The 24,391-nt window shown below is 35.8% G+C and overlaps 1 long non-coding RNA gene across 1 annotated transcript; it reads right to left on the reverse strand.

Annotated features, from left to right (window-relative positions):
- Positions 1–8,103: 8,103 nt before the first annotated feature.
- On the reverse strand, positions 8,104–20,613 carry LOC115925193. The gene is made up of 3 exons (XR_004064593.1): positions 20,109–20,613; positions 12,259–12,386; positions 8,104–10,278 (listed from the first exon to the last, which is right to left on the reverse strand). It is a non-coding gene; the product is annotated as an uncharacterized LOC115925193 (long non-coding RNA).
- Positions 20,614–24,391: the final 3,778 nt, after the last annotated feature.

Here is a 24,391-nt window from a genome sequence, read left to right on the forward strand (position 1 = left end):
CAATTTATAGATTGTTATGTTATAGATAATTATTGGGGAAAAACAATTTGACCTTTCCATTTTGTTAGTATTTAGCAATACCGTGTACAGTTACAAGATTACAACAATTGTAGAATACTTAATACTAGACATATTTGTATATTATATTATATGATATGATAGTAAATGGTATGTATGATAGGAAAAAATTCATCTCGGAAGAAATTGTAGACATTTGAATGAATTGTACTCCAAGATATATTATTGTTAGCACACTGTTCACACTGTTCTTGAGACCAAAAATAAATGGAAGCTCTGTTCTTTATTTTTCAAACCAACAGATTTCATATGGATCCCTTTAAGTACAAGGTCTACGCAGCTTCACACACGCACTGAGAGGGACCTGGCAGAGGCTAATAGCATGGCCCTTGGTATGATCAGCCTAAGGTTAAGGTTGATTCAACGAGACATTAAATGGAGATTTTTCAGTGAATATTTTTTTAATGTTTAATTCCAGATATTTAATTGTCTCAAGTAAAAAAATATGTGTTCACTAGTAGTGTTGATTTGAAAAAAAAGCTCCTGCTGTGGCAATCGAAAAGAGCGCTATATTTTGATTTCTTACAAAGAAGTTTCAGAACCTATGACTATAAAATTTCACACTTTATATCTAAAGGGTTTAATTATTTAAAATAATTTGCAAGTTTCTTGGAGGTTACACAAATTTGAAAAAGTGTAATTTGTAAGAGTTTACAGAACTCAATATCACTGTATTTTGATGATATTTAATTTGGGTTTGAATTAGAGCAAACAATTTAAGATTATACAAGTTAAACAAATAGGGTGTGTAGTTTGATAAATGTGGGATATCCATTTGTTTCATTATACTACAAATTTTTGTGAAAGGTCGATCATCCACTATTGTTAGAGGAAACCTCACAAAACCTCACCCTAAAGAATAAGCGTAGGTATTCTGAAAAGTGAGATGTATTTCTGCCGGCCCTATGATGTACAAAATTCCTTACGAAAATGGAAAAGAGCTACGGTATGTAGGATGCGAAAGTTAATGTGGTTAGATGAGCAAGTGTGCACTTGTAAAAATGACACCTGGCTGGAATGATCCCCAGGAAGTAGAGAATGTGCATACATAGTGTGCGGGTAAGCCTGAATCTGATGACCGGGGTAATAATATATCTGTAAAGCACTTAGAGACATCATACGCTATATAAAAGCGGAATCATTATTATATTATTTTATTTTAGGCCTCAGATGAAGGAAATGGGTGCCGAAAGATATCCTTTGAGCACCTTATCTCTGCCAAAACTGCATTAATAATTTAGCACTTTATGTAAAGTCCATTAGATAATTTTATTTGATGGTATTATCGTAATGGCATTCAGGAAAAGTCAACTTCAGGTGTACAATCATCTTGCAACTAATAAACCTTATATGTGATTTAAATAGTTTGTAAATGATTAGAATAATGATAAAAGGATATGAGAATGGTTATGGTATACCACTTATAAGCTTGTATTACAAGATGATTTCAACATAAAAAATAAACCCAAACAAGCAAAAATATGAGCATTCAACCATACTATTTTTTAAAGATGTGTATGTACACAAGAACCAAATGAGATCACTTTAAGGCGCCACGGAGGCATATATTACATGTAGTGTCTTATAGCTCATGCAAAAGTTGGTAACCCCCTGCCTAACTATTTGTTCAGGTTTTTCTGATATGTGTTGCTAGATAGCAAGATGATTACCATTCTACAAGCTCCTTGAAATTATTTCTTGCAAAAGTTGAATACTGTACTAAAACATAAGAGGTGACAATTATTAGTCCCCTGTCATCATCTAAATTCCTATATGGCTTCTTTTCTTTTCTGTAACCATGTTAAATATCACAAACTAGTTATTAAAAGCTCCATAAGTTTTCTGAATTCAAAGGTGACCAAGTGCCTACCGGTACTTCATTCTTATTATTTACTTTGACTGGCCTTATTATCTCTTGTGCTATGTTTCAGGTGTGGGCAACACATCCATATTTGTGTGGGCGTATTAAACCTGACTGCAGCTATTGCTCTTTGTACATTAATATGTAACAAATGAAAGCATTGTAAAGTTGTAAACATGTTTACGGCATAGCTTCTGTATGAGGCTATTGATATATCACCTGTGTAAATATATACATTATTTCAATAACATTTGCTATTTTTTGTGGGGATAATAGTGCTATACATTCCATTCAAAATATACAAACAGACCGGTTTTATTGTACATAGGTCATGCTGAAATATAATAGTGTAAATGAAGAAAAATTACCATGTAGTAAATATGATTTCAGGAACACGATGTTGGTTTGCTGCAATTCGAGAATTGCTGTGTTGACAATTGTTCCGGGCTTTAGTTTAACAAAATTGTAGGGTTAGGGTTAAGGTTAGATTAATATTTAAGCAAGATTTAGGGTTAGGTATAGTATTGGTCCAGGATTAAAGTTAGTAATTCATTTAATGTTGGGAACTATTGTGAAGCAATTTTAGTAGGAGCATGTGTCACAAAACTCAATTTTCCTCACATTTTGTAGGAGGTATTATACTTAAGTATTCATCATGGAATACCCAAACAAAGTCTGTTTTGTATGTGCTTTATTTTTTGTTTGGTGTGCATGTTGATATTTCTGACTGTAGTAGTAGTAGTAGTAGTAATAGTAGTAGTAGTAGTAGTAGTAGTAGTAGTAGTAGTAGTAGTGGTAGTAGTAGAATTAGTTTTACAAGCTCAGTTTTAAAAAGCCTCTCAACAAAACTTAATATAGACAAGTACAAATAATACACAGTACAATAGGTGACAACTTATTACTTATTCCATACTTGCAAACAAATTGATGATAAAAATAGAATAGATTCGTCATTAGTATTATTTTTTATAATTATTGTTAAGTGAGGAATATTCATATTTTAAATAGAAATCGAGACTGATTAATTGAGTGTGTGACAAGTAAATACTGAAGATTTGTTTGATTTTGAACCATATTAAAATGCAAATTTATTGCCTATTCATATTCTATAATGTAATTCATGACAGTCACACACAATATATGAGGATCTATCATAGAAACATAATTGAACAATACTGAAAGAGAGAGAAAGTGTCAGGGAGAGAACAATTTAAAGAGAGAGGGTTAAGTTAGAAAAAAAAGAAGAAGGAAGAAATGCATGAGAGAGAGAGAGAGAGAGAGAGGGAAGGGGTGGAGAAGAATGGAACAGATGAACTGTGAAGACATGGAGAAGAAGAATAATGATGGAAGTAACGACAGAGGGAAAGCGATTGTGTGTATAAGTCAGTTTGTGGCTCTGTATGTTGTAATGAGGGCATGCGATGATGTAGCATAGCAAAAGTGAGAGTTTGGGTGTAGGAGTGAGTTGCAGGGCGTCGGACGGGGCCCGTAGGGTGTCGTATCATCTCCTTTTTACTTTCTCTTCCACTTCTTATCTTCCTTGATTTTCTGATTTTTCCCTTTCCCCCGTCTTTTCCCCTTTCAATATTTGGTTAGGCCTCCAATCTTCAACACCAGAGGGTGTGGGGGTAATCTCGCTATTCATAACGTCGAACTGCATATATAAAACACGAAGGCGGTAACTATTGATAAAAGCATGAGGACCGTTATTCATAATGTGAGATGAGGGTCGCTTTTCATAATTTATATTGGGGGTCACTAGGACCGCTATTCATAAGATAAATTTAGGGGCACTATTTATAATTAATGCAGAATGAGGGTCGCTATTCATAATATGAGAAGAGGGTCGATATTCATAATCCGAAAAAAGCGTTGCTTTCCATAATAAATACGCCACAGCCATAGGGGTGCTCCTAGCCAACAATTAACTCTCTTGTCATTTTGTTGCTTATTCATTTTTTTTATGAATAGCGACCCCCATTCCGCATTATAAAGAGCGACCTTCATTCTGTTTTATGAATAGCTACTCTCTTCTCAAATGATAAATATCGACACTCTTCGATTAAGATTAGCTATCCTTATGAATAATTACCCTTTTCTCAAATTATAAATAGCGGTTCTTATAATAATGGTCCTAATAAATAGCGGTCTTTATGAATAATGGTCATTATAGCTAGTTGGCCTCGGGGGGGGGGGATTGGTGTCCGTTTATGTGTCTTGGATGAGCTTGGATGGGCTTGGATGTGTATTAACGGGGGGCACGGTGGGTATGCTTTTTTTTATTAAAAGTTGCAATTAGATTTAAGTAAAGATGATAGATTTAATTAAAGATGGTTAATTTTGATAATCGGGGAAACAAGATCGGTCAATCTTCATTGATTACTATTTGCAAATTAATTCATCCTTGCTGAACCTATTTAAAAACTGAATTTATAAATCATCCGAAACGAGCTGAACGGGTTGAACGTAAACCAATTTGTAACACTAATTGTAACATTAACCCTAGTCCTAAACCTAGATATAATCCTTAACCCTAGATCTAACCCGTAACCTTACCCTAGTCCTAACCCTTGTCCTAACCCTAACTCTAAACCCTGAACCTCACCCCAGTAACAACCCTCTCCCTGACCATAACCTCAACCCTAAAATCATTATTATTGATGGTGGATTATTCTGCAGTTTGCCTGATGTTTTAAATAAAATGCTACCCCGCCACTTCCTTATTTGTGTCGATCGATCGACTTTACGGCGATCAAATTCAGAAGGGGGGATAATTTGTGTTGGATGCGTGATACGGGGGGGGGGGGCAGTATGGATATTTTTTTGAATTTTTCATCAACAATTGCATTTTGATTGAAAAATAGTTAATTTTGATAATCAGGGAAACAAAATTGGATAAAGACGGCAATCCTCAATGTATTAATATTTTCAAATTATTTAATCTTAAATTTAACCTGCTTAAAAAAAGGATTTCTAGGTAATCCAAAATGAGCTGCATGGGTTGAACAGAGCAACACTAATTGTAACCTCAACCGTAGTCCTAAAATTGCCCTAACCCTAGTCATACCCCTAACCCTTGTCATAACACTTAACCTTACCCCAATCCTAGCTTAACCCTACTTCTAACCCAGCCCCTGTCACTGACCCTAATCCTAACCCTAATTCATTATCATGGATGGTGGATAATTCTGCAGTTAAGCCCTATAGGCCGTTTTAGCTGATGTTATTAATAAAAATTAATGAACCCCCGCTCCTTTTGTATATGTCCGATTAGACGACCATCGATCAAATGTCAAAACAAGAAGAACAAATATTTTCTTTAAATGGAAGATTATCCTGATGAATAATTTGCAGATTAGGCATCATGCAACAAACAAAACTGTTAAAAAATTCTTTTAAATGAAGCCAATTGATAAGTTTATGACACTAACAAGAAAAAGCGGAAAAGTACCCTTTTTTTTAAACCATTGGTATTAAAAACGTAAATACACATGCACTTTGAAATATCATGATAGAGAGTGTTGTTATTATTCAACAATCATGATATGCGACCCATCCCGAAATTTTTCATCTGCAAAACAAAATTAAAGATAAATTTGAAGAAAAAAAATAGGGGTTTGTCTCAGTTACTTCGGATATTTTACTTCCAATTTTACAGCGACAGAATTATGAGACTACGTACCGTTGTTTAAAGTGGAAAAAGCCCTCTATTGACTCTTTTGCAATCGACGCAAATAAAGAAATTGAACTACGCAAGTGGCTCATAGTCTCTTTCTTCAGGCTCATTTACTATATGAAGCGTTATTTGACATATTCATTGTAAAGTGTAGAAAAGAAAGAACAAGAAAAGACAACAACAAAATGAAAGGAAGAAGTTTTTACAAAGCTGTTTAGTCGCCGCTATACCCGAATATAGTCAAATTTATCGATTATCGTTATTTGCTGGATAAAAGCACAATTTTTGGTACAGGGCTTCGTTAGGACTTACTAAACGATATTAGGCTAAGAGCCCCCGGCAACAAAATCGATTAAAGGGTGTGGGGGCGGGAGCGTCTTTTTGGAGCCCCCAAATAATTTTACAACATTGATTTGTTGCTGTACAAATGCCGTTTTTGGTACAGGGCTCCCTTAGGACCTTCTGAACTATATTAGGGAAGGAGCCCCGGCAAAAATATCATATAAGGGTGTGGGTGGGGGCGTCGCCTCGTAGCCCCCAAATATTTTATAAGATAATATAACATTGGGTTTTTGTGAAACCCATGGGGCCCCCAATCGCACATATATGAATAATTATGCCGGGGGCTTCTACCCTACCATCATTCAGCACAGGCGCGGATCCGGGGGGGGGGGGGGGTAGTGAGCACTATTTTTTAAATTTGTTTTGCTCCCCAAAATTAGAAAATCGCGCCGGCCGAAAATTCGCTCAGTGGGTGGGGGGGGGGGGGGGGGTGGGGTGTCGAAAATTAAAAATTTTCACCTCAAGGGGGAGGGGGGGGGGGGTTCGGGCTCCCCGGGCCCCACTCCCTGGATCCACCACTGATTCAGCAGGTCCTAATGAAGCCCTGTACCAAAAAGGATGACTGTACTACAAATCTCAATGTTATAATACCTTATGAATTTTATGTGGTCTACGAGGCGACGCGCCCCCCCACACCCTTAAATGATATTTTTGCCGAGGCTCCTACCCTACTATCGTTCAGTAGGTCCTAAGGAAGCACTATACCAAAAATGGTGCTTTTGATCTGGCAAGTAACGGTAATTTCACTAAGCCACCTGAATATTAAGCTATTTTTCACAAAATTTCTCGTACATTGATTGCTTGAACAACTATGGTGATTATTATTTGGTCAATGCCGATCAACTTATTGTTAAAATGTGACAAACATTTATCTTCATGTGATTTATACCGCCTTGGGAGAGAGAGAGAGAGAGAGAGGGGGGGAGGGAGAGAGAGAGAGAGAGAGAGAAGGGGGAGGGGTGATGATGACATTGGTGATGACAATGATGACTCTCCCTGTTGAATTGCACGACAAGGTTTATTTTTTTCTGTAGTTACATGTACTTATTTCGATTTAGTCATACAAAACATTTGAATTTAAAATGCACATTAAAAGGTATAAGTTTACTTGTTTTTGATAAAGGAAATTGCTTTAAGGAGTGGGATATTATTAGTACATGCTTTAATATTATTGTATAAATATCATTATTATACATGTATCATCACCATCACCCTTGGTGCCATCATCATCACTACTACCATCATTTTCACCACCACCATCATCATCACTACTACCATCATCATCACCACTACTACGATCACTATCATCATTATCACCACCATCATTACTACCATCATTATCATCACTACTACCACCATCATCACTACTATACTATCATCACTACCATCATCATCGTCGTCACTACTACCATCATCATCACCACTACTACCATCATCATCACCATCATCATCACTACTACAATCATCACCACCAGCATTACAACTTTCATTATCACCATCATCACCACCACATCATTACTACCATCATTATCATCATCATCACTACTACCACCATTACCACCACCATCATCATTACTATACCATCATCACCACCATCATCATCGTCGTCGTCACTACTACCATCATTATCCCCACTACTACATACCATCATTATCCCCATCATCATCATCACCACCAACATCGTCACTATTATCATCATCATCTTCATCTATTCACAGTAAAGTTTTCAATGAATTCGGTGTTGTCTGCCAAAGTTAGCTTACAGTTTAAATTTTGATATTAAATATGCAAATCATGTAAGTTCCACTGCAAACCACCCTTAATGCTGTGGTTCATAATTTGAAGCAGTTGATAATTGTCATAGATATTACAAATTCAAAATTATTCAGTCTAGTCCATTTTCAAGGTGGCATATTTTTACAAGTTTTAACTTTCTTATTGTAATTTTAACACAACTATTGTGAGAACATGAAAACAGAATTTAAAATTCTTGATTTCAACAATTACACCATAAAACTTTCATCCATTTGAAAACGTTACAACTACATGTACATTTATTTCTAAAAGGGCCCTAATTCACCCAGTCAACCTTTCATTCTTAAGTTACAAAAAAATGCATCCCCAAAAATCACATTTACAAGGAGTATGAATAATTCACTTGTTAACTCTATATTTTATATCTCAAACAATATTGTTGACATTTTCGTAGCACATGTACATTGCAAAAAGGACATGTACACGCATACAGTGTAAGCCCATTGACATAACATGATGGAACTGACAAGGAATATCCATTAGTTCACAGCATATGCTCTGAGGAAAAGTAGAAATATTGAAGAAATACATTGGTAAAAATGTAATGAACTGGATAATAATAACAAATTATGAAATATTCTAAGTTATTCCATAATACACATATATACATGTAATATGTATGTTAATTTCAATTAAACTGTTCTGTAGTTGTGATGTTATGTGGACAACCCTCACATTTGCTTTTATTGACGCAAAAAATACATTACAGGATAAGAGAAATGTAATTGCTTTGGAAATACTTTCTTGGCATCTACTAAATGTCCCTTTACTTGCTGGTTATAGTGAACAATACAAACAATGGTAATTAATCAATCAGCAGTTTTTCTATCTTTAAGTCCTCCAAACTATATTAGCTATAGAAACTACATGTACAAGATTTGATATACCCGAACACATGTTCATTTAGATCATTTGCTGACATTTAACAAAAAAGATCCATTACTTATTTCATCTGGGGACAAAATAGTATCTCATTTGAAAACTTACATTTTAGTTGATACGTATAGAGAATATATGTAACAATCTTACCTCAATCTTACATTATTCTTTACACTACCGTTTTGGAAAATTATGACATATTTTTTTTTGTAATGAACAAAGTATTATGCTGAATCATAAATATGCAATTATTACAGCTTTGATACCAAGGAAGAATCATATGCAACAAACAAACATGTACATATTCACATCATTATGGATACTCATGATTTTTTTTTTTTTAAAGCTATCCTCACACTTTTTCCTTCTGAATATACAATGAGGTATAACATACCTTTTAGATTCAATGGCGATTTAATCAATTCATAGTGAGCATGCTGTAAATATATTCTTACTTGACCAACTATACCTGCATGTATCATAATGCAAATGCATTTTTCTGAAATATTGAAAATAAAAGAGCACTGTTTATGTACTGTTAAGCCAGGATGTGAAAATAATTGCACAGGAAATGACAAGAATGGTTGATGATACTTTTTTTTGTTTGGTAACATGCATTACAAAGACATTAATGTATGGAAATTCATAAGTATAACATCCGTGCATGTCAGTTGAAGGAGTGTTCTAAAATTCCCTTTTTAGGAAACTTCCAACTTTAATTTTAAGACTACAACAAATTTAAAGCGTTTTGCTGCTTTTTCTCATCAATTGATGTACCTAGTAACATGCTATTAAAGTAAATCAATGCGGTTGTAGTGAAGAGAAAAGAATTGCACTAACTCGTACATGGATCCTGACAAGATTCAGATAGTTAGACAGTGAAATTTTTATGACTTACATTTTGATTTTCAAATGACAGTGTTTCTCCCTTTTACATTTTAATGTTTGATGAAATTAATAACAAGCGTACTGAACTGAAATATTGCCAATAAAAAGCATTGTTTATGTGCTACAGTATAAAGCAACATTCCTTTTGAAGGAAAGGATAAATGATCCAATATAATGTCTAACTATCTGATTCTTAGCTTCCTTCACCTTCACCTTCACCTATCCCACAGTCTGGCTGACCCTTGGGGCACCACTGAAGATTTATACTACCAGCTTCCTCCACTCCTCGTGGTTCTTGGCTTTACGAAGTATGATGTTTCAGTCAAGGTCACTCGTTAATGTTGTCTTCCCATCGTTTCCTCTGCCTGCCTTTTCGTCTCCCTCCTTGTACTGTTCCATGTAGAATAGTCTTGGCCAGTCCAAATGATCATGTGACATACCCATACCACTTTACTTTGCATCTTTTCACTGAAGTCAGGAGGTCTTCATACGGCCCTATGGTGTTTCCAATTCTGATTTTCACTACCTCGTTGGTTATGTGATCTCTATACCAGATACTGAGGAGTTTGCGGAAACATTTCATCTCCAGTGCCTGTATCCTTCTTTTAATGTCTGCTGTCATGGTCCATGTTTCACATGCATACAAAAATATGGACATATGGACAAGATCCTATAACCGATTTTGAATGGGTGGTATTCGTTTTCGACTGAAACACTGCACATGTGTGTTACTTCCAGCCTGCATAGAAAAAGAAGAAAATGATAGCGTGAATGGTAAAAATACAACAATCGCGTAAACAAATCAAAATTGATTCTATCAGGGTTTTACAAAAGGTCTCTAATAAAAATTTAAAATCATATCAATTCTTTAACCTCCATGTAACAAATAAAGTGGGATAGACTTCTTTTTTAAATTCATGTATGCTCCAAAGCCTTTCTTTTAGGAATGAATGAATGCATCTAATTAAGAACACAAACTGATTATTATCGAACATGTCATTATCAAGTCCCTAGATATCATTCTTTATATACTGTACATTTATCTATAGAGAGAATGATTGGAAATTCAATTTTAAATATATATCTAAAGGCTATCCTCCTACATACGTGGAAAAGGTTCTCTCATACTGTAACCACTTTGACATATAATCTATTAAGAGGTAATGACCACATCATCTTGAAAAGCCTTGTGAGGCATTTTTTCTATCTACACATATAAGTTATAAAAAAAAACATGAATGGTGCCACTTGTTGATTTCCCCTTTCTGTAAAGGAGGTTTAATTGAAAATTGTATAGTTTAATAGAACCATGATCATAGATTTGCAGGATATCCTCCTGAATATGATAAAGTTTATGGGTGAGTGTATATTACATGTAGGTACATAATAATTACAGTACTGTTTCATCAGGGTTAGCATTAAAACAGTTATAAATCAAATCATGAAAACATGAAAATATGAACTTGCAAAGATGCATTACAATTAATCTATAACTATTTAATTATATTGCGAAAGTGTATTGGAAAAAGAGGGAATGTTCACTACACACACTGATGAAACTTGGTTATCAAAGGGGAAGTCTACCTTGATATAATGATGGTTTTGAGAAAAGCAGAAAAACTACAGACAAAAAACTCAATGACCAAAACAACACGTCTGCAACTACCTAAAGAGAAAGGAAAAAAAATCAACTACAGGCAATTTCGGAAAGAGTTCCATATATATAACCCCACTAAAATCGATGCACAGCTGTATAGCCTACCCTCACTCTCATCCTAATCCTAACCCAGCATACCCATATTTTTTCCTTCAATTTTAGTGGTGGTTACGTGTACATATGGAACTCTTGTCGTAATTTTGATGGCCTTGCAGGGTTCATCTTCTGAAACTTGCAAACATTACAAAGATGTATTTACAAAGATGTATTATAGAATCAGAACATAATTGCCGGAGTTGATTTGAAAGTTGTTGGAATGGTGTTAAATGCAAATTAGCATCTTGTGAATGGTGTAGACTTTATTTATTGACATTCCTCTTGCAATTTCTTTTTAAGGCTACAAACATTACTGTTATGATAATTGTAGATCTATCACATAAAAGATGACAAGTGACGTTTGAAATTAGATTTGGCTTCCTACATAATTAATCATAAAATGTCTCAAATTTATTTGCTTTGTGTTTCTGCTACGTGTATACATGGTGATGGTCTTTCTCTTGCTCCCTTATTACTCTGCAAGGAAAGACCCAGTATTTAACAGCTCATTGCAAAAACTATATTGTGTCTTGAGTGAAGCCCAAACTGGTTCCTGCTGCTTAGCCTTGGCTGCATTCTCCTTATAGTCTTCTAGCTCAGATCCTCTCTTCCACACTTCATTTCATTATCGCAATTTGTTCTTATATCTTATGGGTTACCGGTACATATCCCTAATCTATGTGAATCATGCATTATGTTGCTGACTGAAGAAAGCAATTTCTAAATTTGCAACTTAAAAGATCTAAGCATACGTCAAAGGGCTGGCTCAAAGAATACATAGAAGCCAGAAAAACAGGAAGGGGGTGGGGGGGGGGGGGTTGGACTCAAATTCATAAGATTTCACAAGAGGACTTTATGAAAGCAGGTCATTTTATACAATAAATAAATATAGTTGTACTTTGAATCATCTTCACATGAAAAGGACTTACAGGTAAGTAAATGTTTTTAAGATATTGTTACATGTACCTGCTACTGCTACCTGGAGCTAACCCTCGTCGCTGAGAAATAGCCTTGAAGTATACTGTTTGGTTGAACGGAAATTCCATTTCAGCTGTATACTACCGCAAATGTCTGACAGTTTGCTCCAAAGAAGACTGTAGTTTGGGTAAGAGCAATAGTTACAATTAAGTATAAGTATACACATGTAAAGTTGCATTTATACAGAACTATTACAGTGACATAATAACAATATTGCAACTTCCTGCGATCAAAAAGGGGAAGAGAGAGGTAGCTAGAGTGATTGAAAGTTAAAAAAAAGGGGAAAAAAGAGGGGAAAAGAGGGATAAAAAGGTAGAAAGAGAGAGAGAGAGAGAGAGAGGATATAATTGAATCAGGAGCTGCCAAGACATATACATTTCTACTCATATGAATCTGCATAATAATATACAATACAAAAACTACATGTAGGTATTGTTAATACATGTTCATGCAGATCTGCTGAAATGGATGATATAAAATCAATGTTTGGTAGTTGTTGCTTAACTTGAAATAAATATTTGAAGAGCTGCATGAATAAGTATATTATTTTCTTTCAAATCAATGATGGTATTGTTTCCAAGAAATAAGAGTGACTTAAATTGAAAGTTTGTTTTAAAATGTAGAAGCCACAGTATTCTTGTGCACTGATGCATGCAACATGCTATCTTTAACATTTGAAATGTGATACGTCTAGCAAAAACAATCCTAACTTAAGTTTGTGGGGTAGTATTGTTCCTTGTACACAAATGGTATTTAGATAATACTAACACAGCACTGCCAACAAAATGAATGGATGAGTACCGTTTAAAACTTTAAAATGTATCCAATAAAAATATTGTTGCATATTCTTTTTAGACAGTAGACACCCTGTAGAAAAACAAAAATCCTAAGATTTTACTGCAAGCTATAATTATTATTTCATTTGGCATTGCAACAATGGAAACAATAAATTACTGCTAAAATGTATGGACAGTCAGATTTTATGCAAATTTAGTCTCAAAGTTACTATTCAGTGCGTATAATAAAAAATGTACCAGTTCCAACTTTGGTAACTTAATTATAAAGTTGATGTGCACTGTAAAACTTACAGGTTGCAATCCACAGCAGTCATTAATTTTGCACAGGGGGGGGGGGGGAACAAATTTCCACACCCAACCCTCTTTTAAAGACTAAAACCATAGACCGCTAAAACCAAGGAACGGCTCTACGTAATATGTACACTGTATACAATATATACCAAACTGAATGGAAATCATACCAGAGTTGAAGAATAAATGAAAAATAGATGTGCATAAGAATAACTTTGACATAGACACACACAAAAAAAATCCAATAAATTTTAAAAGGAAGACTGGCCAACTTTTAATGCTACATGTAGTATATACATGTAGGAGATTGCATATACTGTAGGGATAAGGGGTAATCTTTTGGAAATTGGATCAAAATAGAAAAAAAAAATCATTTAAAGGAGAAAACATTATGCAATTAATATCTTTGTACAGGAAATAAATAAAATATATCAATAAAAAACTACAAACAAACAAAAATAAAGGATAATCAGCTGATTATTGTTGGAGAAAAACATTATCTTTTTAATATGCAAATTATACTTTAGTTTCATTTATTTCTATACAAATTCAGACAAATTGCAAAATATTATGGTAATGAAAGATAACTGACCATGGTTAGTTAAATCTTAGGTAATCAATAGTATTCAATGGTTTTGGATCCTCAGAGAAACATGTATTTTAACTCAAATTATATTAATTAATTTAGCTTTACCTAATCTATAGAACATAATGGAAATTGAATAGAAAAGCTGTATTTTCCACTCAATAATATGACTCTTCTGAAAATATGTGCACATGTACATGTAATGTACATGTAGGGTCTTACTATATTAAAGATTTGTAATAAATAGTTTTTAAAATGGCATAAGAATACGAAGAGGGAGAAAGTGCAACATGGATGCTTCACATTATACACTGTCGCTCATATAGTTGGAATATTTTTGTTTTACCCCACTTTATGGAATTATTTTTAAAATAATTTAAAAATAATAGATCTAGATAATAGTATCCATTCTCCGATTTTATTGAATAATAATTTGACAATGTGTGTTTTGCGTGACTGCTAAAGCATGTGTATGCTACTATGCTTATCAAATAGGGGACCTACGCCTTAAGTCATAAATGACAGTAACGAGGATTAATGCCCCACAAAAGGGCACTAATATAGCACATCGACACGGTTTTGATCCTGGGGCCTCACAGTTACGAGGCCATTGCTTTGTCACTGAACCATGACTGTACGAAGCGGGGGCTAGGATAGGGGGCAGTTTCCATAAACAAAATAAAAAACAGAAAATGAAATTTATTGCATTTTACCCCGGTCCCCAACATAAACAAATCCTCTGAATGGCCATGCATTATGGCTCAAAAGCTGTTCAGTTTTCTTTAGAGGGATATCAGATGGATATTTAAAAAGGGGTGATGATGTTAATGCAGAGGTGATAGAGAAGGGCAGATTAGAAAATAATTCTGAATTCTGAACCTTACAATTTTCCTTCTACATACCAAAGTAATTTACATTTCATTTATTTACTGACAAATAATTGCAGTCACTTTTGCAATCAATAATAGTCACTCTTTCCAGTTTATTATTCTCATACATGTATGATCTCCTTTTCTCTCTCTTTAAATATCTCTCTCTCTCTCTCTCTTTCTTTCTCTTTCTCTCTTTGCAGCTGCAAGTTCCAGGTACTGTTTTGTTTTAAGTTTGTGCAATGTTAAGCACCTAACAGGAATAAAGGTACATGGGTGTCATTGGAAATAGGGTATTAAGGAGGGTACTTTTGACAGACTTTGTTTCAAATTGGCATCCCAAATATCTAGCTACAGATACGGGGTAATAAAGTGGACATGTACATGTATGTAAAAGTAGCTGCAAAATCTAGAGTCTGCTTATCGTGCATTTTATAGAATGAAACGGGATAGTAACTTTGGAGCAAAATACTATAGAACATAAATCGGTTATACAAATATTAACACTTGGGATGAAGAACAGGAAATCTGAAAATTAATGAATCGTCATTGATGAGAAAAATAAAAAATCACATCATTTTATTCATTAGGTCATTTCATTGTGATGACGAGTAGGTGATTAGAATTTCAAAATGTACCCAGGAGAAATCTGCCCAGATAGAAAGCTTGTGACATATATTTACATTCAATATCATGCAGCACTTTACAGTTTTCTATTCTTCTGTTTTATTATTTGTTTAAATTTCTCCTTTTATTGAGATAACCCTATGTTAGTCTTTTTTTCCTTCTGTTTTCCTCTTTCTCTCATTTTCTATGTTATTCCTTTTTTATTGTCTACATCTTTTTTCTTCTTTTTTCTGTCCTCGCTTCATGTTCTCTTATTTTATCCTTCTTTTATCTTTATCTTTAATATCTTCTATTCATATACTGTTTTTTATATTCTTCTTTCACTTTCCCCTATTTCTGTCTACATAGGATATGACTTTTCACTCAGTTTTTGTCTTCTTTCATTGGTTCTTCTCTCTTTCCCTGTGTGTGCCTTTATTTTTCTCATTTGTATCTAAACAGTTATCTTTGTTCTTCTTCCTTCACTCATTTTCTCTTTCACACCTTTTTCGCATGTATTCTTTATCTTAAATGTTATCATCCTCCATGTTTACAATCAACTATGTTTATCTTTATTTTCTCATTCATATCACCTCATGACTGCGAATGGTGGTCATGTTTTACATAAAAATGTAAGAAAACAAAAATGACATAAACTCACTAATGCACAGAGAAGTTGCCCACTAATACCTTCCATTTTTTTTTATAAAGAAGAAGCATCCAAAGAACAGGAAATCATTAATAATTGGGGATGTGTCAATTTTGGTGGTGGCCTACCTCTTTGTTGAAGCGTACTTAAAAACACCAGAAAAATCTCACAAATTAAAAAACATAAATCCTTTTCACGATTTAGAATCTTATTTCCATACAATTCCATAACTTGGATCTCTGTCACCTTGATCAAGTGAAATTTTGAGGCTTTTTTTTTGGGGGGGGGGGCTGGTGATTTATTTCCCTTGTCAAAACTCACACACAAGTTTGAGAATACTCACAGCAGTTGTACTCCACCATAGCTTTACAAAATGTACCTGTTGAAGAGGCTTCAATATGTCTTGTGTTCTAGTATTAATAGCAGGGATTGACCATTCATAGATATATAAATGTACATGAGGAAAAAATTATTCAAAATTTCCCTTCAACTCTGAAACACAAAATATGTACGTGTAGCATAAATTACAATACATGTATGGGTTGAAGAGTCCCTGAATTGAGTTTTTTTTTAAATACAATGTAAGAGAAACAGAATGGCAAAAGTTTGAAATAAATCAGACCAATACTAAGAGTTATGAATGTTTGAAGTATGAGATCACTAAATAAATGTGAATCTCAAATTGGCAATTTGGTACATTCATGTAGACATTGATAACTCTTCTTTCTGTTTGTTGTCTACTTCACCTCTGAAACATACATGTAGCATAAATTACATTACATGTGTGAGTTGAAGAGTCCCTGAATTGGGTTTAAAAAAAATACACTGTAAGAAAAAGAGAATGGCAAAAGTTTGAAATACATGATGTAGACATGTATGGATAACTCTCCTGTTTGTTGTATACAAAACATAATCTTAAGTGCCTTCTTCCTTGTGGAAATTATCAGTTTATTTACAGGTCCTCTTAAGATATAAAGAACCTTCTGAGTCATACATGTACATGTTTTTTTTCTTTTTCATTTACATTTTAGTCATTCTGTGTGTTGGAACAAATGGAAAAGTTGTCCGCCACTACATCCTATAGACGTTACTGATTCAGCCAATTTGAAGAGCCCATACCTACATGTTTTAATGATTACAAATTTACAACTTCAAAAATGTGTACATGTAACTTTGTCACTTTTAGTCTGATTTAAATTTAAATCAAATTGTCCCCATTGTGCTTCTTATATTTGTTCAGCCTTCCACTGGTAGTTTGCTAATACTAGAGAATAAGGTGGATTTCCCTTTAACATATATATTAGGTATATTAAATCTTCTGTGAGAAGAGAGATTATGGTGTCTGTTTTTCACTATTGCAGCAGTGCAGTGGCAGATCCAGATTGGGGGGGGGGGGCGGGGGGCCGCGGGACCCCCTCACTTGGCCCCATAAACAGGTAAATTTAACCTTTTTTTAGATTTAAAAAAGACGCCCCCCTGGAGAAAGGGGGGAGCAAAGGGGGGCCGGGGGTGGTGGGTGTTAACTCGGTGCTCAACATTTTTTCACGAATTGGGCCCCCTTTCAGCCGGCCCCCTCCCTTTCTGCAGACTGGATCCGTCCCTGCAGCAGTGAATTCCACTACAGTCACATAAAGGTCCCAATAGTGTCAACAATTAATTTGGATAAACTTGCATAAATTTGCATAAACTTCCATAAATGTGAGTGCAACCAAGATGATCAATTACAGAACAGGGACAACCAACAGCTTGTTCGCTAGACTGGTTAGAATAGCCTTAGGGCTAGGTGATAACATGAAATATGATATGGATGTCACTAAGCCTTAATTAGCACCCATATCGAGAGTGACACACCAAATTGCTATCCCTCCAGTATTAAATATTTACATTTTTTGTTAAATGTTTGTATTATTTTAAAGTGATTTGTATGAGAAGAAAGAAGAGTTTATATTACTAGTCCTACAGTATAGTAATACTAATCATACTAGTATTAACAGCTACCACCAGTAGGTAAGGTTATTTTAGTGTGGGTACTTCTAGTGGTTATTATGAACAAATTTGAATTTTTGTTTTATATCAATTATCAGTCTTGATAGGGGTACGGGTATCAATTAAGTGGCTCGGTAACATTGCCTCAGATTCTGAAGAAAAAAACTCCTGGATTTAGCTCATGCTGCAATCATGATTACAAACATTTAGGTCAGTCAGGAATCCCATGACTTTACAAGCCGATTGCCTAGCTGTCTGATTATCAAGATATTTATGATTGCAAATCAAAATTTTATTTTTTGTTTACCTAACAGTTTTTTATTACATTCATGTACACTACAGTCTTTTAAGGAAAATGAGTATGGTAAAAATGGTAACTCAAACTAACAGATTTTTACTTCTTTGAGGCATTTCTATCATGATCATTTTGAAGCGCAATTTTGTTTAGGGCTTCAATATTACACCATATCACAGGCACTGATAACACGTAGGGCCATACAGCTCAGACTGAATATTATTAAATGATGGGTATAGGCCAAGTGATATCAATGTTATTAGATCTACAACCTGCGTCTAGCAGCTACCATGAGCTGAGGATGCATGATGACACCGACAGTAGCCTATACGTGTGAAAAGTTGATGCACATGGGTCATATGGCAAGATTATTAAGAAATCTGATTTGAACGTCATATGCTACCTTACGTAAAGTCCACGCCTAAAATGCAATCATTAGAGTCACAGTTTTTGATATTTTATATCGTATTCCACCCAGGCCTGCAGGGCAAAACCACTCCAGCAAGGCTAGAGTCAATTAATGCTTAGGCGTATTGTCCTCTAGCGCTGTTACATGTACGTGCTGAGAGGCAGCAATAGCACACGATGAACACATTGCACACAATTGCACACTAATGCACACAATGCATACAAAGTGGTTGATTAGCAAGTTTGACAATAGACTCACGATTTGAATTTTTGAATTTCTCTTTCTAGTCTAGATCTATATGACTATAGACTAGATTCTAGATCTCTAAGTATAACTATAACATAGACCTAAGTTGAAAAAATTGTATGCTATTTAGGTGTCATCAACTCCCGGCCCCCCCCCCCCCCCCCCACTCCGAGAACGGATGGACCCCATGCGTGTTACCAAAATGTACTTTTCGTAACAAAAGAAAAAGGTCGACCCGTATTGACTTTACACACCGGACTTTTGCTGAAAAAGGCTTGTATAACAAAAGAAAAAGGTCGACCCGTATTGACTTTACCCCGGCCCCCCCCCCCCCCCCCACGCAGGGGTCGGAATGACCGCATGCGTGTTACCAAAATGTCCGGTAAAGGGGTACTTTTCGTGCGACAAATTCCGGCCCGAGAATTGTAAAAAAAGGGGTGTATTTGACTTTTCACCCTGAGATTTCTTTAAAAAGGGGGTGTTTTTTCTTTTTTTCTCTCATCTCTTTTGACTCCTGAGAAATTATTCTGAATTTAGGGGGGTGCATTGAGCATTTTTCCTGATTTAGGGGGTCTCCATAGCAAGAAAAGCCTGTGAAAAGCCCGCGAAAGGGGGGTTCGAAAATGTTGGCAGTCCTCAGATAGGGGGTGCTTTCAAAAAGAGGGAACGAGCATATGCGTACCCTAAATAACACTGAGTGGGGGGGGGGGGGCAGGGACTTTACACACCGGACTTTTGCTGCAAAGGGGGGGGGGGGAACACGCATATGCATACCCTAAATAACACTGAGTGGGGGGGGGGCGGGCATCAACTATCACTAAAGTACCGATTTTTAGTGAAATCAGTTGAGTTTTGTACAGTGTAGTTTGAAATGCTGAAAATCAATATGAACATTTTTGAATACACAGCTGCACAGCCAGGATAGTAATGCAGCTATGTGTGGGCAAAACCAGGGACATGGCTCGTGATGTCCACCAGTCTAGGTATCCTGCCGGGCGGGAGCGGCGGGCCCGGCGCACCTGGTAGGGCTATTATTTCCATTTGAATGTGCAAGTTAGATTTATTTAAAAAAAGAATAAAATACGGTGTTACTGTAGAACCTACCTTAATCAGACGGATGGGCACATAATAGAGACCTATCTTGATGTCAGGATACTAATGTGGTCTAGTTGTTTCAGTCGGGCAACCGTGTTCGTGAAAGAGAAGAAAGACAGCTGCACGATGCGATGGAGAGTTAGCTCGAGAGCGGGCTGCCGTCGCGTCCGGGGCATGCATCGCAGGCGGTCAGATCCGAGCTTCCAGCGTGGCCGTGGATGCGCCAGATTCAGAGCGAGTGCTAGTTTCTCGAAACTGCCATAAGTCTAAGCTCGTGGAGATTTGGTAGAAACACGTGTTAGATCTCTATCACACGTTTCAATACGATGTCTAAAAAGTTAGACTTAATGACGGTTTCGTGAAACCTCCCCAGGTGTTCGGTGTCGGGGATCTGGGCAGCGTTTCATGAAACCGTCATAAGTACAAGTCCAACGACATCCCATTGAAATGTGTGTATTAAGTTTAACACACGTTTCAATGGGATGTCGGTGAACTTGTAGTTATGACGGTCTCATGAAACGCTGCCCAGATCCAGTGGATGCCTGGTACTGGGAGGCGCACGCCCCCCCCCCCCTTTTTTTTTCTCCCGAAAAAATGTGTTCGCATACATATTCTGTTTAAGCATTTGGATAGGCCTCAGAATCTGCCAAAAGGCTAAGATTATCCGGGGACCGCATCCAGTTGAAGGCTTCATTCTCGCAATTTCGTTTATTTCAAGCTTCCTCCCCCCTCCCCCCTCCCCTGTAAAGTCTTTGATCTGCCCCTGGATGTATGGCCGGGTAACCTGGCGCTACAGTCGTTTGTAGAAAAAAATGTTGCTGGGCGCTGTCGCCTGGTTAATGACTCTAACCACAAAAAGTAGGTCTTAAAATAGCGTTAATGACTACTGGACGCAAATCAAACACATGTTGGATGTGATACAAAAACGGGTCAATACATATTGCATCATTTTTCCAAAACTGGTCAATGACTTTAATGTCGCAGCTCGTATCGGGTGGTTACATAGTGAAGGACGCATTTTCACGATTTCATCTTCCGTTATGAAATACTCCTCCTATGAGATGTAGTATAATTAGCCTCATTAGCGTAATAATCGGATTAGCATATAATTATGTGCAATATGTAATATTATTGCAAAATAAATCTTAATCCAGGAAGCCTTAAAGTGACTTGGTAACATTGTTGAAGGTTGATGAAAAAAATTGCTTAATTTTTGTATAAAATGTTACTTACTATATTCCTTCTACTGTACTAACCCTCTGACAGGCAAAAAATCCTGAAAAAATTCTTAAACCTCAAAGATATCTATGGTTTTCTTTGAAGGCGTCGATGTGAGGCACCCTCTAACAGTGATTAACAGTAAATTCTCCCAACCATTTTTGAATTTTCCCAACCGTTTTACCATGAAAAAAAGACATAAAACAGGCTATGAAAGAGCTGATTTGTTGGCAAAACAAGCTTCAAAAAAACAAAACACTGATATAATAGTAAACCAAAACAAAAGTGAGTTCGTAAGTGAATCAGATATTTTTTATAAATCCATGTGGCAAAGCCTCTGGGATAAAGCAGAGAATGGAAGACACTTGTATAGCATCAATAAAAATGTAAATAATGTTTTTAAAATCAAAGGTTTGAACAGAAAGGACGAAAGATTAATCCACCAATTCAGGCTCGGTAAATGTAACCTGAATTACTACAAATATTTAATTAGAAAACACGACACTGGATTATGTGTAGAATGCCAAACGATAGAAACAATTGAGCACTTTTTATTATCATGTCCAAAATATGAAAGACAACGAAGGAGAATGTATAGAGCACTAAAACTCAAAATCCAAATCTAGGTCAATTACTAGGAAATGAGGAATATATAGGAAAGGTGGTAGCTTTTTTAAAAGGCAGTGGAAGGTACAATGAACTGTGATTCTCAGCTATAAACATTAATTGCGTATTAATTAAGTATTAATCGAGTTTTAGTTACGTTTTGCTAAATTATCTATTAGTATTAGTGACAGTGGTACAATCCTCGGTATAAATTGCTTCAATGTATAAATTGTACAAATTGCTTCATTATACGGAGAGAGGTCCTAACGTAATGAACTGATCGCAACTAATATTCAACCACTTCATCCTTTCTTTCCTAATGAATTCTTTAAAATAACAAGCCGAATAACAAAACAGAAAATAACTACTAACAATTTACCGACATTGTTAATTGCACAACACAACGCCACTAGGCTATCGTCGATCCAACAGTAAAAGTATTAAGAGAGGACCAGTAACTACGCCCTCTCACATTGCCTGGCGGAAATCATCGAATGAGGATGGAAACGCCATTATTCGCAACAACAACAAGCTATAAAAAAATATGTCAACACTTAAATGTCTGGAATGGAATGTAGAGCCATTTTATTGCTTTGTGAGATTTCCATTCACCTAAAATGTAACTAAATTGTTCTTTAGATGTAGATCTAGACCTAGTTGGGAGAATTAAGGAATCGATCAGATCAGTTTTTCCCAATTTCTACCATGAATAATGGTCCGTTTTCACTCAAATTTTCAGATTATTTTTAAGCGTACATCTAGCATTGAAGTCACTACCTTAGAACCACTATCTCTCATCTGAACAATGTTACCAAGTCCCTTTAAAACATGGATAATATGATTCTTACATGGTTTTCCATGGCGAGGAATTCATTTCTGACACCATTTTTTTAAAGTAATTTAATTGTCTTAAATAGCATAATGAGCAGGTAGATTTAGTATAATCAGCCTAATTAACATAAACCAACCATTGAGAGTGTTGTAGTACTTTTATTTGTATACACTTGTGTAGAAAAACCAAAGTCGCCTGGATATATAATTTAGACTTCTTTACTAAGTTAATTCCTGTGCCCCCTCCCCTGGAAAAAACTAGGTAAAAACACGTAAATTTTACCTTTATTAGGAAAAGGGCCCCCTCCCGTGGTGCTAAAGGGGGGGGGGGGGGTGCGATTTTCAATTTTCGAGGGCCAAAAGAGAAATTAGTGCTTACTACCAACTGCCGAACATGTAGAAACCCTTGACAAAGCCAAGCAAGATCTCCAGGATGCATACGATGAGGAGCAGTCAAATTACATGGCTAAAAAATTTACTGAGATAGAGATTGGTGCAGTCCAATAGCAAACTAGGAAAGTATAGGATATTGTGAAAGAGATCACTGGAAAAACCTCCACCAGATAACAACAACTCAGTAAGGAAGGTGGTCCAAGAGACACTCCCAATCAATCAAAAAAAAATATTAAACAGAACTAAAAGTGGCAGTTACCTCCCTCTCCATCAGGGCTCAAATTATTTTTTTGTCCACGGGGGCTCTCCCCCCCCCCCCCCCCAAAAAAAAAGATTCCCCGTGAGCCTTCTAAGAGTACAAACTTGTCAAAATATACTTAGGAAAAGACATTTGTAATTGATTGATTATTCCAATGTTCATTGATAGAGTTTTACTTAAATATAAGTTGTGTTCTTTCCAAGAAAGTTTATAGTCGATGATAAAACCAAGGAATTTTGACGAATCAAGTAAGTTTATAATTGTTTCATTGATTAGTTATTGTCATACTGAAATAAAACGTATCTAAAATGTTGGCAGTAAATAGATGAATAAAAATTGAATGAAAGAAATGTATACCTTACCATCATTAGAAAAGACGCTTGCCACATTGAGGCAGAGAAGAAGCGAGACAATAGTGCAGCCTTCCATCGTAGCACGATTCATCCAGGACCCTCGGGTAGGATGTATCGATGAAAAGTGTTGATAATTCTCGAAGGAGGTGCGTTTTTATAGAGACATGATAACAAAAAGAGCCTCTCCTTCAGAAATTTAAAGGGATTCGAAATATTTACCCCTCCCCCTTTCTCGTTAACCAACCGACCGTGGTGGCTGTCACAAAACTGGCTCAAAGCATAGGTACCTGGACCCTGTTATTATACAGTACACGCCGAAAATCTCCGCAACACGATTACACCAGGGAGGTGAAAGAAAGGAGTGGTAACTCTTTCAAACTCATTCGTGAGTTCTAAAGCGTAACAATGGGATGTGTAACATTCCACTTGGCTTTGAAGTTCCATGCTCCGAACCGCGCTTCCACTGCGGGGAATTTCGGAGGCCATGCACCAGTTTCACATTTATTAAAAATATCAAATTACCGGCAAAATTTCAGTGTAAATTATGAAATGTGTATGGGGAATGTAATGGAAATAGTGCACCAAACATTTTTTCCAATTTAGTACTACGCCCTTCCTATAATTTGTGTGCC

Source organism: Strongylocentrotus purpuratus, unplaced genomic scaffold (genome assembly GCF_000002235.5).
Source record: "Strongylocentrotus purpuratus isolate Spur 01 unplaced genomic scaffold, Spur_5.0 spur5_scaffold_17, whole genome shotgun sequence".
NCBI classification, from domain to species: Eukaryota; Metazoa; Echinodermata; class Echinoidea; order Camarodonta; family Strongylocentrotidae; genus Strongylocentrotus; species Strongylocentrotus purpuratus.